The following is a 16,583-nucleotide window of genomic DNA, read 5'->3' as shown; positions in this document are numbered from 1 at the left end:
CCGGGATGTATATGGCCGACAGGGCCGGTACATGTCGCTCTGCCCACTGAAGGATGTGAGCGACCTCCTGTGCGGCGGCCAAGCTTCTTGTTCCTCCTTGTTGATTGACGTACGCCACGCTGTGGCGTTGTCTGACTGGATCCTGATCAGATGCCCTCGAAGTCTTATCGACCATGTGGAGAGGCATAGCCTGATTGCTTTCAGTTCGAGCAGATTGATCGGCAACTTGGATCCCCCCACCGACCAGAGACCCTGGGTGGACTGAACTCCCATTACTCCACCCCAGCCAGTTAGGTTGGCGTCCTTTGTGATCACTGTCCATTTCAGAGGTAGGAACGACTTCCCAGACCGAAGTGCCAGGGCCCCAAGCCACCAGAGCAGGGAATCCCTGACTTACTGGCTCACCTGAATCTGCCGATCCAGGGACAACAGAGATTTGTCCCATTTTGTCAAAATCTCCTTCTGCAGGACTCTGGTGTGAAACTGGGCATACGATACTGCCTCGAAGGAGGTCACCATGAGTCCCTTCCTGGCCTGTGGGAATAGTGTACTTTTACCACCTGTGGCATTTTTTATAATGTCATCCAATGAGGCTCCAAAGAGCCAGTCGCCAAGGAAGGGAAGATCCGTCACGGCTTTCTTAGATGCCTGGTCAGCAGATCAGCATTTTAGCCAAATCAGGCGCCTCAGCACCCCTGCTGACACTGAATCCCTGGACAACAGAGGGAGAGTGTCCAGGGCCGTGTCACAAATGAACTTAAGGCCTTGCACTAATTGGTTTGCTAGTTCCATGCAGACAGGAGAAGCCTGTTGCTCTCCCAATTCGCTGTGCAAAAGTTTTGCCCACTCAGTGAGTGTCTGCGACACAAGTCCGGATGCCAGTACTGGTCGCATAGTTAACCCCACAACCGTAAACAAGGAACGAGCCACTGCCTCGGACTTCCTGTCCGTGGGATCCTTAAAGGCAGGAGTCCCCTCTACCGGGATCGTGGTTACTTTGTTTAATCTGGATACTGGGGGGGTCCACGCCCGGAGGAGCCGACTACTTTTTGAGAAGGCTCTCTTCAAAGGGGTAATGCACAGCCATGTATTTGGGGACAGAAAAGGTCCGTTGCAGTCGACCCCATTCCTTGTAAAATAACTTATCGAAATAAGTCAGATACGGCTTACGGGACCCAAAGGGGACTGCTACATCAGCAGAGGAATCAGCTGGCTCCTGAATTTTCAGGGTATCACGCACAGCTGTCATAAGAGCTCCAACAAGTGCTTTGTCGCGCACGGACCCAGACGGGGACTCATCATCACTGTCCGATCGGTCCTGGTCAGCGTCATCTGAAATGACAGAACAGGGGTTACCAGCCTCGGCAGGGTGCCCGAGTCTGCGTCAGCGCTCTCCCTGGAGGACTGGGGTGGCAGGGGCCATTTTTTACCACCTTTGCGCCCAAGCACCGCCTCTATCTTGGCAGTGAACAAATTGAGAACCGCCGACAGAGCGTCCAGAGGCACTGCACTGTCTGCAGGCGAACCGGTTGCAATTGCCTGGATTTGCACACGCTCGCGGGCCAGGCTCGGGAGACTACAAGGATAACAGTATCCAGCCTGTCACCCAGCTGGCTGTTGATAGCAGATCACTGGATCTTTAATCTTGTGCAAAAAGCAAAGCTTCTGCAGAAAAAAGAAAAAAAAAACACGGACCAATGGGCCCGCAGGGTTCCTAGGTCCTTCTCCTTCACTAGGCAGAAAAAACTGAAGCTGCCATGCAGGCTGTGGGGTTGTTACCTAAGGGACTGCCCCTTGGGCGGAAGTAGAAAGTTCTAGTTTTATTATTACGTTATGCCTAGTCCTCTCCTGAAAGTGGCGTAACAACCCAATGGTCTAAGAGAGGAGCTGTGTCAGTCGGTGAACGTAAGAGAAAACCTGTTAATATGACAATTTTGTGGGGGGGGGGGAAATTTAATCTTTATTTTGTAAAGAGTTGTGGGGAAAAAAATTACAACTTGAAAAACTCACCGTGCCGCTTATGAAATAGGTACTTTGAAATGTCTACTTTCCAAAAAGAGGTAATTTAGGGTATATTTGTACTTTCCTGGCTTGTTAGTGTCTCCAGAAATGAGATAGGCCTTCAGTAAATCAGGTGTGATCCATTTTCAGTGATTAGCACCACAGCTTGTAGACTCTCTAAGGCCAGCTTCACAATGGTATGACACGACAGTCGTACCACTTTGGATCCGTCTGCCCTGCGACTTAAAGTCCAACGTGCATCCGACTTCAATGAACATGGATCAGACTTTGATCCCCGACAATACCAGGCACTGTGTCTGATATGAATCTTAAGAGGGAACGCCACGCCAAATAAAATAAAAAAAACAACGGCATGGGTTCCCCCTCCAAGGGGCATACCAGACCCTTCGTTCTGGTATGGATTTTCAGGGGTCCCCTCCAAGATCCATGCCAGACCTTTATCCGAGTACACAGCCCGGCAGGCTAGTAAAGGGGGTGGGGACGAGAGAGTGCCCCCCCGAACCATACGATGGTCGCATGCCCTCAACATGGGGGGTGTGTGCTTTGGGGCAGGGGGGCCCTTTGCCCCCACCCCAAAGCACCTTGTCCCCATGTTGATGAGGACAAGGGCCTCTTCCTGACAACCCTGGCAGTTGGTTGTCGGGGTCTGTGCAGGGGGCCTATCGGAATCTGGAAGCCCCTTTAACCACTTCAGCCCTGGAAGATTTGGCTGCTCAATGAACAGGCCGCTTTTTGCGATACGGCACTGCAACGCTTTAAAGAGGAAGTAAACCCTGATGAGTTTACTTCCTCTTTGATTTCCTGCAAAGGTAAAGCATAATGGACTACTATGCATCGCATAGTAGTCCATTATATGTCACTTACCTGACACAGGAGCCAGCGAAATCACCGCTGTCCCCTGTAGTCCGGAGCATCCATCTTCTCGGTGGGTCTCGCTGCTCGGCCGCTGTCATTCGACGAAGCCGCGATGACGTCACTCCCGCGCGTGCGCACGTTGCATATCGCCGTCGACAGCGGCACGCTCAGTGCGCATGCGCCGTAGACAGCGGTGCCTGTCTTTCGGCAAATATCTCCTAAACCGTGTGGGTTTAGGAGATATTTCTTGGACCTACAGGTAAGCCTTAATCTAGGCTTACCTGTAGGTCAAAGTGGTTTGTAAGGGTTTACAACCACTTTAACTGACAATTGTGTGACACTGTACCCAAACAAAATTGACTTATTTTTTTTACCACAAATACAGTTTTCTTTTGGTGGCATTTGATCAGCTCTGGGGCTTTTATTTTTTGCACTATAAACAGAAGAAGGGTGACAATTTTGAAAAAAAAAAAACAAACAAACACACACACACACACACACACACACACTATCAAAAAACAAAAAAAGGGTATATATCGATTGGTTTGCGTAAAAGTTATAGAGCCTACAAAATAAGGGCTGGATTTATGGTATTTTTATTTTTATTTTCTAGTAATGGCAGTGATTTTTTTAAATCGGGACTGCGATATTGCGGCAAATTGGACACTTTGACAGCTATACAGCGATCAGTGCTATAAAAATGCACTGATTCGTGTATAAATGTCACTGGCAGGGAAGGGGTTAACACTAGGGGGCGATCAAGGGGTTACCAGTGTTCCCTCACTGTGTTCTAACTGTAGGGGGGATGGGATTGTCGAGGAGAGATCGGTGTTCATACTTAGCACGAACACACAATCTGTCTCTACTCCCCTGAAAGAACCGGGATTTGTGCGTTTACACACACATCCCGATTCTCACTATGACATGAGCAATCGTGGATGCTCGGTGATCATCTTGCCCGCCGGGCATGAGCAATCATAGGTGCCCAGTGTTCATTGCGCCCGCCGGGCACTAGCATCAGCTCCGGGCACATGCTGCAGGTGCACCTCTGGTGGCGTGCGCGCACCTCTAGTGGCCAAAAGGAAAAGCGACGTAAGGTATCGTCGATTTGCACAGTAGAGCCAACCTGCCGCAGTAAAATTGCAGTGGCTGGTCCGGAAATGGTCAACAGGGGGGCCCCCCAGATTCCCGCACCCAACCCTATGTGAATGAGTATGGGGTACATACCCATTCACCTAAAAAAAAAAAAAAAAAAAAAAAAAAGTCAAAAATAAAAAGCACATTACACAAGTTTTTAAAGTAATTTACTAAGGCAGCGCTGGGGTCTCTACCGATTTCTTCTCCCCTCTCTCTGGCTCTTCTGCCTCCTCCACTGATGTCTTCTACCTCTGCCGGTTCTTCTCCAATGATGTCTTCTAGCACTCTCCGGTTCTTCTCCCTCTGTCCAGGGTCTTCTCCGTTATCTTCTCGCTCTTTTGCTGGGTCTTCTCCACTGTCTTCTGCTTCTGTTCTTCTTCCGAAGTTGACTTGATGCACTCTCCCGCTCTAATGCTAGGTGAGCGGTGTGACACTACTTATATTGGCATGGGGCAGGGTCACCGGGTGATGTCATCCAGAGGCCCTGCTACTTATGACGTCACCACCCGGGGCATAATGGGGCAGTGACGTCATAAGGGGCAGGCCTCTGGGACCTCGCACCATGCCTATAAAAGTAGTGGCACAACGTGCACCCAGCATTAGAGCGGGAGAGAGCGTTGAATCAACATCAGAAGAAGAACAGCGGAGAAGACCCAGCCAAAGAGCGAGAAGATAGCAGAGAAAACCCAGAAAGTGGACAGAGGGAGAAGAACCAGAGAGGGCTAGAAGACATCAGTGGGGAAGAACCGGCAGAGGCCGAAGAGCCGGAGAGGGGAGAAGAAATCGGAAGAGACCCCAGAGCTGCCTTAATAAAATTATTTTAAAAAACTGTGTAATGTGTTTTATTTTTGCCATTTTTTTTCTTCTTTTAGGTGAATAGGTAGGGGTACAATGTACCCCATACTCATTCACATAGGGTGAGGGGGCCGGAATCTGGGGTCTCCTTGTTAAAGGGAGATTCCAGATTCCAATAAGCCCCCCGCTCGCAGACCCTGACAACCAACGACCAGGGTTGTCGGGAAGAGGCTCTTGTCCTCATCAACTTGGGGACAAGGTGCTTTTGGGGTGGGGGGCGCAGGGCCCCCCTTGACCCAAAGCACTCACCCCCCATGTTGAGGGCATGTGGCCTGGTACGGTTTGGGGGCAGGGCGCTCACTCATCCCCACCCCCTTTCCTGAACTGCGGGGCTGTGTGCTCTGATAAGGGTCTGGCATTGATTTTTTCATTTTTTTGGCATGGGGGTTCCCCTTAAATCCATACCAGGCCAAAGGGCCTGGTATGCTCTTGGAGGGGGAGCCCATGTCGTTTTTTTTTTGAAGAGAGATGATCTTGAAGAGTTCCCCTTCAAGATCATCAGAGCACAAGTCACATGCCAAAGTCGGATCAGTCAAGACAGCGATCTGACTTTGAGCCAACTTCAGTGATATTCAATGGGCTGAAGTAGGATCAAAGTCGGACCAAAGTAGTGCAGGGAGCATTTTCAAAGTAGGGCCGACTTGTGTCAGACCAGTTAAGATGGCTCTTATACGGAAACATTGATTTTCACACGTCATGCGACATGAGCTCCCAATGTCAGAGCGTTTGTCATAGCAATGTGAACATGGCCTAACACAGACCAAATAATATGCACTTATTTGGGTTATTTTTAACAAACCAATGTACATTTTGGCCAAAATGTATGAAGAAAATTATTAACGCTTGCTGGGTATGCAGTGCTCCGGCTTTGCCAGATAAGCTTGCATGTCATTCCTGTTTCAATGAGGCCACTAGAGAGAAGGAAGCAGATGCAAGAATGGCTACGGACCTCATTAGGGAGTCTGTACGGGAATCATTACTAGAGTCAGCAACGCCAGCTTTGGCTAGAGCGGTTCCCAGCACATCCTCTGCGGAACCTCATCTCACCCAAGCATCAGAGTCTTCCTCTGAGGGTGAGAGTCAGGATATGTCAGCCGGCTTTGACTTTTCCCTTGTGGAACCTGTTGCAAAATCTGTCAAAGAGGCAATTGACTGGCAGGAGGACGCAACAAATCCCCCTAAGGTGCGGAAGTATTCTCCTAATTTGAAAAGGGATCCGGGAAACGTTTACTTTCATTGAAGAGCTTGAGGATCTTATCAAGGACGAGTGGGAGAGATCAGATAAGAGGGCTAGCCTTTCCAATAGACTGGCAAAAATGTATCCCTTGAAGGAAGCGAAAGTGAAACCCTTAATAAATGCTCCCATCGTCGACTCTTCCTTAATGCGTCTTGCCCATCACGTGACTTTACCGATCAAGGATGCGGTCTCGTTCCGGGATGTTCTTGATCGAAAAATGGATCTAGAATTAAAAAAAAGCTTATTCTACGGCTGGAGGAGCCTGTAGGCCAGCGATTACCACGGCAGCAGTGGCCAGAGCCATCTCAGGATGGGCATCCAGAGTTGAGAAAGACCTTCAGGGTGGCGTCGAGATGGGGAAAATAATATCGTCTCTGCAGGAAATCAGACTAGCAGGAGATTTCGTGGCAGAGGCCTCGATAGATGTTATAAGATCTTCTGCTAGGTCAATGCTGACTTCAGTAACAGCAAGAAGAGCTCTATGGCTAAAACCATGGATAGCAGACGTGGCTTCCAAAATTAATTGGTGCAGGATTCCGTATGATGGTTCGAACCTGTTCGGTGCCAAATTAGAGTCGGCCATCTCCAAAGTGTCAGGAGGGAAATCAGGTCCGATTCCTTCCGACAGAAGACCCAGGGCACATCGAGAACCAGCTTTCAAGAGTAATTTGCCAGACAAATACCGGGAATCCAGATCCTACCGTCCGGGTAGGGAATTTAGAAGAGACTGGCGGAACACAAAACCCTCCTTTCTCAAGTTGCAGAAGTCCAAGGCCAGCCCGACTGGGGATCAGCAAAAATCATTTTGAAAATTCGCACGCCCACCCGGCTCAGGTGGGTGCCAGGCTAAAAAGCTTCTTCAAAATTTGGGCGAACCACATAAAAGACTTATGGACACTTTCCACAATCAGATTCAGTCACAGATGGAAATTCAAGAACAGTTTTCCACCAAACTACTTCCGCTCAACCACACTTCCGTCTTCACTATCCAAGAGGAGTCTGCTAGTAAAATATATAACAGAGCTGAAACAAAAAGGGAGCAATCCTAGAAGTTCCATCACACCAAAGAGGGAAGGGGTTCTATTCCCCTCTGTTTTTGGTGAAAAAGAAGACGGCGACTTGCGACCCGTGCTGGACCTCAAGAGACTCAACAGAGGCATCAAAGTGGAATCCTTCAACATGGGTTTTCATCCTTTAGTTCTTGAGGGCCTATCTGAAAAATCAAACCTCCCAGGAAACCAGTCTTTCCATCATGGGATTTGTCAGTAGTTCTCCCAGCCCTATCTTCATCTCCGTTTAATCCATCTGAAACAATCTCTCTATGGCACTTGACTTTAAAGCTGACTTTCCTTATTGCAATTACATCAGCAAGAAGGGTATCAGAAATCCAAGCATTAATGATCTCGGAACCTCATTTAGTTCTCTTCCCCGACAGAGTGGTTCTAAGACCCTCGGAGCAGTTTATAACCAAAGTGGCCACTTCATTCCACTACAACCAGGACATCATTCTTCCATCCTTCTCTAACGATCAGGGGGATCCACACTCTCTGGATGTAAGGTCAACCATCATCAATTACCTAACTGCTACTACCTCGTTTAGAAGGACAGATTCTCTCTTGGTCATCCCTCATGGACCCAAACGTGGACAAGCAGCTTCTTCACGTATCATCGCATCCTGGCTGGTCAGAATCATTAAGAAAGCATATTCCTCCCAGCGACTGCCAATTCCTGAGGGCATCAGGGCTCATTCTACAAGGGCAGTGGCTACCTCCTGGGCAGCGTATTGCAGAGTATCTCCAGAGACAATATGCAGAGCAGCGTCTTGGTCCTCCAGGCATACCTTTATTTCCCATTACAAGGTGGATTCAGCTCACTTGTCCATGACTGACTTCGGCAGATCTATCATTAGAGCAAATTCTTCCGCATTATAAGGAATTAAAGTTTATTTTTTACTTGCACCCACCCGACTGGCGAGTTATTTCCCAGTGTGTTCTGCCATGAAGGCGTCAGGAAAACGGAAAATTGTATACTCACCTTCTGTAATTTTCCTTTCCTGATGCATCTTCATGGCAGCACACGGTTCCCTCCCTGTCTTTGTGATGATATATACAGAGAATGCAGCGGGGGTCTCCCCTTCAAATTTATAGCTAATCCAATCCTGTCAGGTTGTGGGGGCGGAGTCACAACCCAGTGTGTGCTGCCATGAAGATGCATCAGGAAAGGAAAATTACGGAAAGTGAGTATACAATTTTCCGTTATCATTTAGTGACAACTTTTTGTAAACTTCTTTTTTTTTTGTCATTATTCAATCAATCACTTGGGCCAAAAAAAAATTAAAATTCAATGGGCTCACCATGCCTCTCAGCAATTTCCTTGAGGTGTCTACTTTCCAAAATGGGGTCATTTGGGGGGAGGGGTTGTACTCCCCTGCTATTTTTGCACCTCAAGAAATGAGATAGGCAGTCAAATTAAAAGCTGTGTAAATTCCAGAAAATGTACTCTAGTTTGTAGACGCTATAACTTTTGCGCAAACCAATAAATATACGCTTATTGACTTTTTTTTACTAAACACATGTGGCTGAATACATTTTGGCCTAAATGTATGACTAAAATTGAGTTTATTTGATTTTTCTTATAACAAAAACTAGAAAATATTTTTTTTTTTTTTTCAAAATTTTCAGTCTTTTTCCATTTATATCGTAAAAAATAAAAATCACAGAGGCAATAAAATACCATCAAAAGAAAGCTCTATTTGTGGGAATCAAAGGACGCAAATTTCGTTTGGGTACAACATCGCATGACCGCGCAATTACCAGTTAAAGCAGTGCAGTGCGAAATTGTAAAAAGACCTCTGGTCCTTAGGCTGACAATTGGTCCGGGGCTTAAGTGGTTAAGTTGAAAAATTGTATGAAAGGAAACAAAGAAAATTTTGTTTTTTTTCCAGCGCAAAAAATAAAAAAACCCAGTGGTGATTAAATATCATCAATAGAAAGTTCTATTTGTATGAAAAAAGGACAGTTTCATATGAGTACAGTGTTGCATCACTGAGTAATTGTCATTCAAAGTGTGAGAGCACCAAAAGCTGAAAATTGGTCTGGGCAGGAAGAGGGTATAAGTGCCCAGTAGGCAAGCGCCATCATATAACTGGAGTGGCAGTGATTAGGGAACCTGATTGGTGACCGTATGTAAATAAATAAATACAAAATAATTGACTCCAATTTTTATTTATATATTTTTACATAATGTGAGCAGAGCAGTAAAGTGTTACCACAATGACACTACTACTCTGGGACGTGAGTAGTACAGGGAGGTGATTTTTTTGTTTGCACACTATGCTTATCACAGTGAATATCACGGTTATATCACATGCCCCTGTTGAGGGCATGTGGCTGGTATGGTGCAGGAGGGATGGGGGGCGCTCGTTAACCTACCCCCCTCCAAAACTTTGGAGTGGGTATGGTATGGATTGGGGGGGGGGGGGGGGGGGCAAAAAAACTTTTTCTTAATTTTTCATTGCCAGCAAATCTTTTTTTTACATTCAATTGTCAGCAGGGAACCTGCTAACAGCTTATGAGTCACTGGTTGTTAACCACTTCAGCCCCGGAAGAATTTACCCCCTTCCTGACCGAAGCACTTTTTGCGATTCGGCACTGCGTCATTTTAACTGACAATTGCGCGGTCATGCGAAGTGGCCCCCAAACAAAATTGACATTTTTTTTTCCCACAAATAAAGCTTTCTTTTGGTGGTATTTGATCATCTCTGCTGTTTTTACTTTTTGCACTATAAACAAAAAAATGAGACAATTTAAAAAAAAAAATCATTATTTTTTACATTTTGCTATAATAAATATCCCCCAAAAACATTTTTTTTCCTCAGTTTAGGCCGATACGTATTCTTTTACATATATTTGTTAACAAAATAAATAAATAAACGCAATAAGCGTTCGATTGGTTTGCACAAAAGTTATATTGTTTACAAAATAGGGGATAGTTTAATGGCATTTTTATTCATTTTATTATTTTTTTTATTTTTTTTTACTAGTAATGGCAGCGATCAGCGATTTTTATCGTGACTGTGACATTATGGTGGACAGATAGGACATTGCTCCCCCCTTGGGAGGAGCAGTGTGCGGCAAGCTCAAGGAACCACCTCCAGGAAGAAAGACGTGGGGTTCTTTTTAAAGGAAAGTCTCTGGTCAGTGCGGAAAGAGTCCTTGGTGGATAGGGTAAATAGAACAAACAGAAGGAAATAATAATGATTATAATTTATTGAATGAAATGTTAAAACTTGTCCTCTTGCTGTACATGCAGAAATGTGGAAATCATTTTTCCCTCCCCCCCCCCCCCCCCCCGAAGAAGTAATATTTCAAGGTCGAAATGCATTGGGATATCCTGCATATCACATGGTAATTCAAATTATATGTTATGGGAATTTATTTGTATTTAATATATTCATTTTCTAAACGGTGAAATTGTATATGCATTTCCCTCCACCAATATACATTTTTCGCACTATGTATAACAGAGCTCATGTTTTAATAATTACTTTTTGTACCTCGTGTTAACTAATCAGTGTTTTGGATAATAAAACCAAGATTTTTTTTATAACTCCTTAGTTTCTCATTTGCTGCTAAAAACTACATGGGGAAACCTCTTTTTTGTTTGTATTTTCCATATCAGGTGTGTCTAACCTGCGGGCCAAGGCAGCTAAGAATGCAGCGGCACAAAATCAGAAACTTACTTAAAAAAGTGTTGATTTTTTAAAAACATTTTTTGTAAAATCGAAGTTACGTACCGGTAACGTTTTTTCCAGGAGTCTTTCAGGACAGCACACTTGAGAGACCTCGGCTCCTCCCTTCTCAGGAAACACCGCCTCCACCAGATCTTTAAAACCATTCCTTCCCTCCAGCCCTTCAGCTTTTGCACGAGCACCTCTAGCCAGACTAGGGAGACAAAGATACATCATAAAAAATTACACATACCTGATGCTCTTAAGTCTTAATGGTAAAGACCTTATTTTGGGTGGGTACCGGTGCTGTCCTGAAAGACTCGTGGAAAAAACGTTACCGGTACGTAACTTCGATTTTCCCACTTTTTGTCTTTCAGGACAGCACACTTGAGAGGATAAGCGAGCACTTACCCTAGGGTGGGACCACTGCTTGCAGGACTTTACGCCCAAAGGCCTGGTCCTGGGCAGACAATAAATCCAATCTGTAGTGCTTAACGAAAGTCTTAAAACTTGACCACATTGCTGCTCTGCAGATCTGCTCGGGTGTAGCACCAGCCCACTCTGCTTGCGACGTAGTCATAGCCCTAGTGGAATGGGCCCTAATACCTTCTGGGACCTCCACCCCTTTTGCTATGTATGCCTGACTGATTGCCAACCTAATCCACCTGGCTATAGTATTTCTAGAGGCTTTAGAACCCTTCCTAGACCCTGAAAAAGAAACAAAAAATGAATCGGACTTCCTGAATTGCTCCGTAACCTCCAGGTATTTTAACACACACCTCCTGACATCTAACTTGTGGAAGACATGTTCCTGTTCCCTCAAAGTGGGCAAACAGATTTCCTGACTTCTATGGAAATTTGAAGATACCTTTGGCAAAAAGGGCGAATCAGTTTTAAAAATAATCCGATCCGGAAAAACCTGAAAGAAAGGTGCTCTCCTTGAGAGGGTTTCTAACTCACTGACCCTTCTTGCGGTAGTAATAGCTACCAAAAAAACGGTCTTCAGGGTTAAAAATGTTACTGTACAAGAACTAATAGGCTCAAAAGGATCCTCTGTAAGAGCCTGCAAAACTAAAGATAAATCCAAAAACTGGAAAAGGATGTAAACTGACTGGTCCCTGTCTACTTAAACCTTTAAAGAACCTGGAGACCCAAGGATTCGCTGCCAGTTGCTGCTCAAGAAAAACACTTAAGGCAGAAACCTGACCTTTGAGAGTACTAAGAGCCAGTCCCTTATCTGCCCCCCTCTGTAGGAACCCCAGCACTGCTACTTGACTGTGAACGTTAAAGGAGCTCTCTGCACATCAGGAATTTAATTTTCTCCTATTAACCTTTCGGAGAACCCCTTGCTTTTCAGCATCTCCTCCTCAGTAGCCAGGCTGCCAGACTCCACCTCTCCACCTGAGGGCAGCAGATTGGGCCTTGGAAAATTAGATCTTCCCTGACCGGAAGTATCCAAGGTGGTTCTACCGCTAGTTTCTTTAGTACAGAAAACCAAGGCCTCCTGGGCCAGTGTGGGGCTATCAAGATCAGAGTTGTATCCTCTAACTGGAATTTCCTCAGAACTGCCGGCAACAACATGGGAGGGGGAAAGGCATAGTACTTGGTAAAAGGCCATCTCTGAGACAGAGTATCCACTCCTATTGCTCCATCTCCCCGATTCAGAGAGAAGAAAAGAGGAGTTTTTGCGTTTTCCCTTGACGCAAAAAGATCCACAGACTGTCTACCCCACCTCTGGACAATCAACCTGTAGGATTTCCAGATTCAGGACCCAGTCGCTCTCCCTCAGCTTCTTCCTGCTGAGGAAGTCTGCTCTCTGATTTAACTCTATTTTCAGGTGTACTGCTGATAGAGAGCACACTGTTACCTCCACCCAGCTGAATATTGCTTCCATTAGAGAGCAAAGGGAGCTGCTTCTTGTGCCCCCCTGTCGATTGATGTAAGCAACCGCTGAAGAATTGTCTGAACGGACCTGGACATGATGTCCCTGGAGTTCCTGCTGGAAAAACCTTAGAGCCAAGAAGATGGTTCTCAGCTCCCTCCAATTCGAGGACCTCGAGACTCCAAGATCCTTGGGCCAGACCTTTCTCCAGGTGTGCTCCGCAACCCGTGCCGCTTGCGTCCGTTGTGACGACCCTGAACACTGGGAGTACCCTTTCTAGACCCTAAGATAGATTCGCTGCTTTTCTCCACCACCAGAGGGACCTCTTTACTTTTATTGAAATGAGAACCGTAGAGTCCAGAGAATTCTGAGTACGATCCCAAACCTTCAAAATGAAAAGCTGCAGGGGTGGAAAGTGTGCTCCTGCCCACCTTACTGCTGGAAGGGCCGACGTCAGCAGTCCCAAGGCTGACATGGCCTTTCATATAGAAATTTGCTGATTGCTTTGAAGAACTGCCAAAGCCCTGTTTACTTTGCAAATTTTCTCCTCTGTGAGAAATACTCGCTGCTGAGTCGAGTCTAGAACGTACTAAGAAAGTCACTCTTTGCGATGGAACCAAGTTGGATTTCTCCAAATTTAAGAGCCATCCCAATTGTTCCAAAACATTTCTTGCTACCTGCAAATCCTGAACCAGCTGCTCCGGTGAAGATGCAAACAGGAGCAGGTCATCCAGATATGCTACCGCTGAGATTCCCCTGAGTCACAGGAAAGCCAGAGCCTCCACCATAACTTTGGTGAATATCCAGGGGGAAGAGGATAGCCCAAAGGGAAGGGCCCGAAATTGAATATGTACTACTTCTGACCCTGACCTTACTGCCAACCTGAGAAATCTCTGGCTGTCCTCGGCAATTGGAACGTGCAGATAGGCGTCTCTTAGATATATAGACGCCATGAAGCAATTTGGAGGAAGCAGTGTCCTCACGGAAAAAATGGAATTCATCTGAAACCTTTTGTAACAGATTGACAGATTCAAAGGTTTCAGGTTCAGGATCAGCCTGAACTTCCCTGAAGGTTTTTTGAACACGATCCGTGACACCACAGTCTGCTGCTCCAAATCCTTCAGAGAAGTCAGAAGGGCTACCGCCTTCTCTGCACACCTTGGCAGGTCTGTGATTAACAGCCTGTGGGGGGGGGGGGGAACTTGAGAACTGCAGTCTGTACCCCCTCCTTATAATGCCTAGAATAAAAGGATTGGAGGTAACCGACTCCCACTGTGGGAGCAAAGCCCCCAAGCCTTCCTCCCACCGGGGTTAACTTGTGTTTGGGCCTTTTGAGACTGCTCAAGAGGGTGAAACATCGCCCCCCCACGCCCTCTGCCCTTGTTGGTCCAGACTCTGTCCTTGGAAAGTTAAACTTCCTTTGTGGGCGAGTCTTCTTTTTAGATTTTTCTCCCATTTTTTTCTTTAAGGGAAAAGCCTTCTTTTTATCCACTGTCCGATCAAGGACAGTCTCCAGGTCTCACCAGAACAGTAAATCTCCCGTGAAGGGAATACCACAAAGTTTGATCTTTGAAGCATAGTCCCCTTGCCAAGTCTTTAACCAAAGTACCCTTCTGGCTGAATTAGCCAAGGCAGAGGATCTAGCAGGCATGCGGACCGACTCTGCTGACGCATCCGCTATGTATGCGACTCCTTTTAAAAGCTTCGGGAAAGAGGAAAGAAGACTTTTATATGAGTCAACCAGTGTTCCATGTTGCGTGCCACCACTGTGACAGCCATGGCAGGTTTAAGACTGCTTAAAGAAGAATCCCAAGACTTCTTGAGGAGAGAGTCCATCCTCTTGTCAATAGGGTCGGTTAACATACCCATATCTTCAAACGCCAAATCTGTCCTTCTAGATACTTGAGAGAAAGCCGCATCCAATCTAGGAGATTTGTTCCACACAGCAGATTCATCCTCTGAAAAAGGGAATCTGCGTTTCAATGCTCTAGAAAAGAAAGGCTTCCGCTCTGGGTCTCGCCATTCCTTCCTAATGGTGTCTACCAGAACTTCATGCACAGGGAAGACCCTTTTCTTCGGTTCTCCTAGACCTTCATACATCTGGTCATGCAGAGACCGGGGTTTTTTCTTTTCTTGGATACCAAGTGTAGTGTGAATAGCTCCCAGGAGCTCTTCCACTTCCTGCCAGGAGACCTTGTAACGGGAGGATCTGGAGGACTCGTCATCCACCTTCTCTCCCTCTGACTCAGAAGAGTCTGAGGATTCGCTATCCTGCTCATCCTCTAGTATCGTTCTGCTTCCCCCAGGCAACCCATCACTAGCAGAGGGACCTGCCAAGGGGCCAGGTGTGACATCCTGTTGTGCTGGCAGAGGACTAGCTGGGGGCTGTATAGGCTGAAAATTCTCAAACAAGGTTTTAAAAGACTGAAAAGTGCTGGAGAGCTCTTTAAACAGAAGCCGCCAGACTAGAACTTTGTTCCTCAGCATGATCCTTGACTAAGCCCTCAATGCAATTCCTGCATAATACTTTCCCTCAGAATTCCCCTAACACACTTCTACATAAGGTGCACTTCTTGGACCCACGTGAGAGCTTAGACTTTTCCATGGACTTGTCCTGAAACAACAAAAAAACCCAACCAGCATCAGCCCCTGCCAGCAAAAATTAACACCAGACCGACACCGGGAGTGCACCCTCCCAGGACAAACCACCACCAGGGTCCCAGACGTGCAACTCTTCCCCTCCCACCAAGGAGGAGAGATCACCTGTGGAGCTATACGGGAAGCAGTAAGGGAACACCACCCTAGGGTTCCACTTACCTTATAGTGGCTGGTACTGGCATCACCCGCAACCGAACGGGAACCATCAGTCTCAGACATCCCTTCGGTCCGAACGGTCGATTCGCCAAACTGCTCCTCTTAGCTGTCGCTACAGCGTGAATGAGGCAGACACCAGCCTTCGCGCCGTTAGTTTTTGGCGTCCCACGACCGAAACTAGAAGTCGCGGGTGAACCGGACGTGACCTCTCCCGGCGGAAAAAGACGTCGCCCGTCATCCGACCCAGCGTTGCTCTCCATGCTGGTCCCACTAACTAGGGGAAGACGCGGACACATCCAGCGAACACCTTCCCCAGGCAGCAGCAAAACAAACGTACCATGCCTCCGCTTTCCCCAAGGAAGGATGAGACGCGCCAGACACTGCAGGTAACTGACTCCCCAGCCCTGCTGCAATGTATGAGACCTTAATTACTTCAGACATCCCTTCGGCCAGAGCGAATGTTCTGCCTTCAGGATAGAACTGGACTCAGCCGCCGCAGCTGATTTAAAACCAGGTTCCTAGGGAGGTCTCCTCGCTGGAGGAAACACCAAAACTGAAGGGCTAGACGGAAGGAATGGTTTTAAAGATCTGGTGGAGGCGGTGTTTCCTGAGAAGGGAGGAGCCAAGGTCTCTCAAGTGTGCCGTCCTGAAAGACGAAAGTGGGAAAAATGCATTTACACATAGAAAACAGTGGGGGCCGAATAAATATTTTACAGTGTCTTTTTACTGGACTTTTAGAATATTCTTCTTCCCAAAGAAGAATATCCCACTCTTCAATAACTCCTTATTCACGTCATCAGTCTTCGGCAGCACCTACATTTGTGAGCAACCATTTCCCAGGATGAAGCACACAAAGGGGAACCAAAATATCCGATGAGCACCAAACAAAAATTTTGGTGCTGAAACCAAAAATGCAGGATGCACAAACTAAAACGGAAAATGAAAGTTTTAAAAAAAAAAATATTTTTTTGATCAATAATTGTATTATATTCTACTTTTTAATTAATATCATCTATTTAAATTAAGATGAATTTAATGTCGGACATTTTTGG

General features: G+C 46.5%; 1 protein-coding gene across 1 annotated transcript in view; it reads right to left on the bottom strand.

Annotated features, from left to right (window-relative positions):
• Nucleotides 1-16,583, bottom strand: part of DUSP12 (dual specificity phosphatase 12) — a 75,122-nt gene that overhangs the window by 19,339 nt on the left and 39,200 nt on the right. The window lies entirely within an intron of this gene.

This window comes from Lithobates pipiens, unplaced genomic scaffold (genome assembly GCF_037356315.1).
Source record: "Lithobates pipiens isolate NorthernLeopardFrog02 unplaced genomic scaffold, aLitPip1_a1.2 Scaffold_23, whole genome shotgun sequence".
NCBI lineage: Eukaryota > Metazoa > Chordata > Amphibia > Anura > Ranidae > Lithobates > Lithobates pipiens.
The sequence above is the reverse complement of the archived record's forward strand: the minus strand, read 5'-3'. Positions and strand labels throughout refer to the sequence as shown.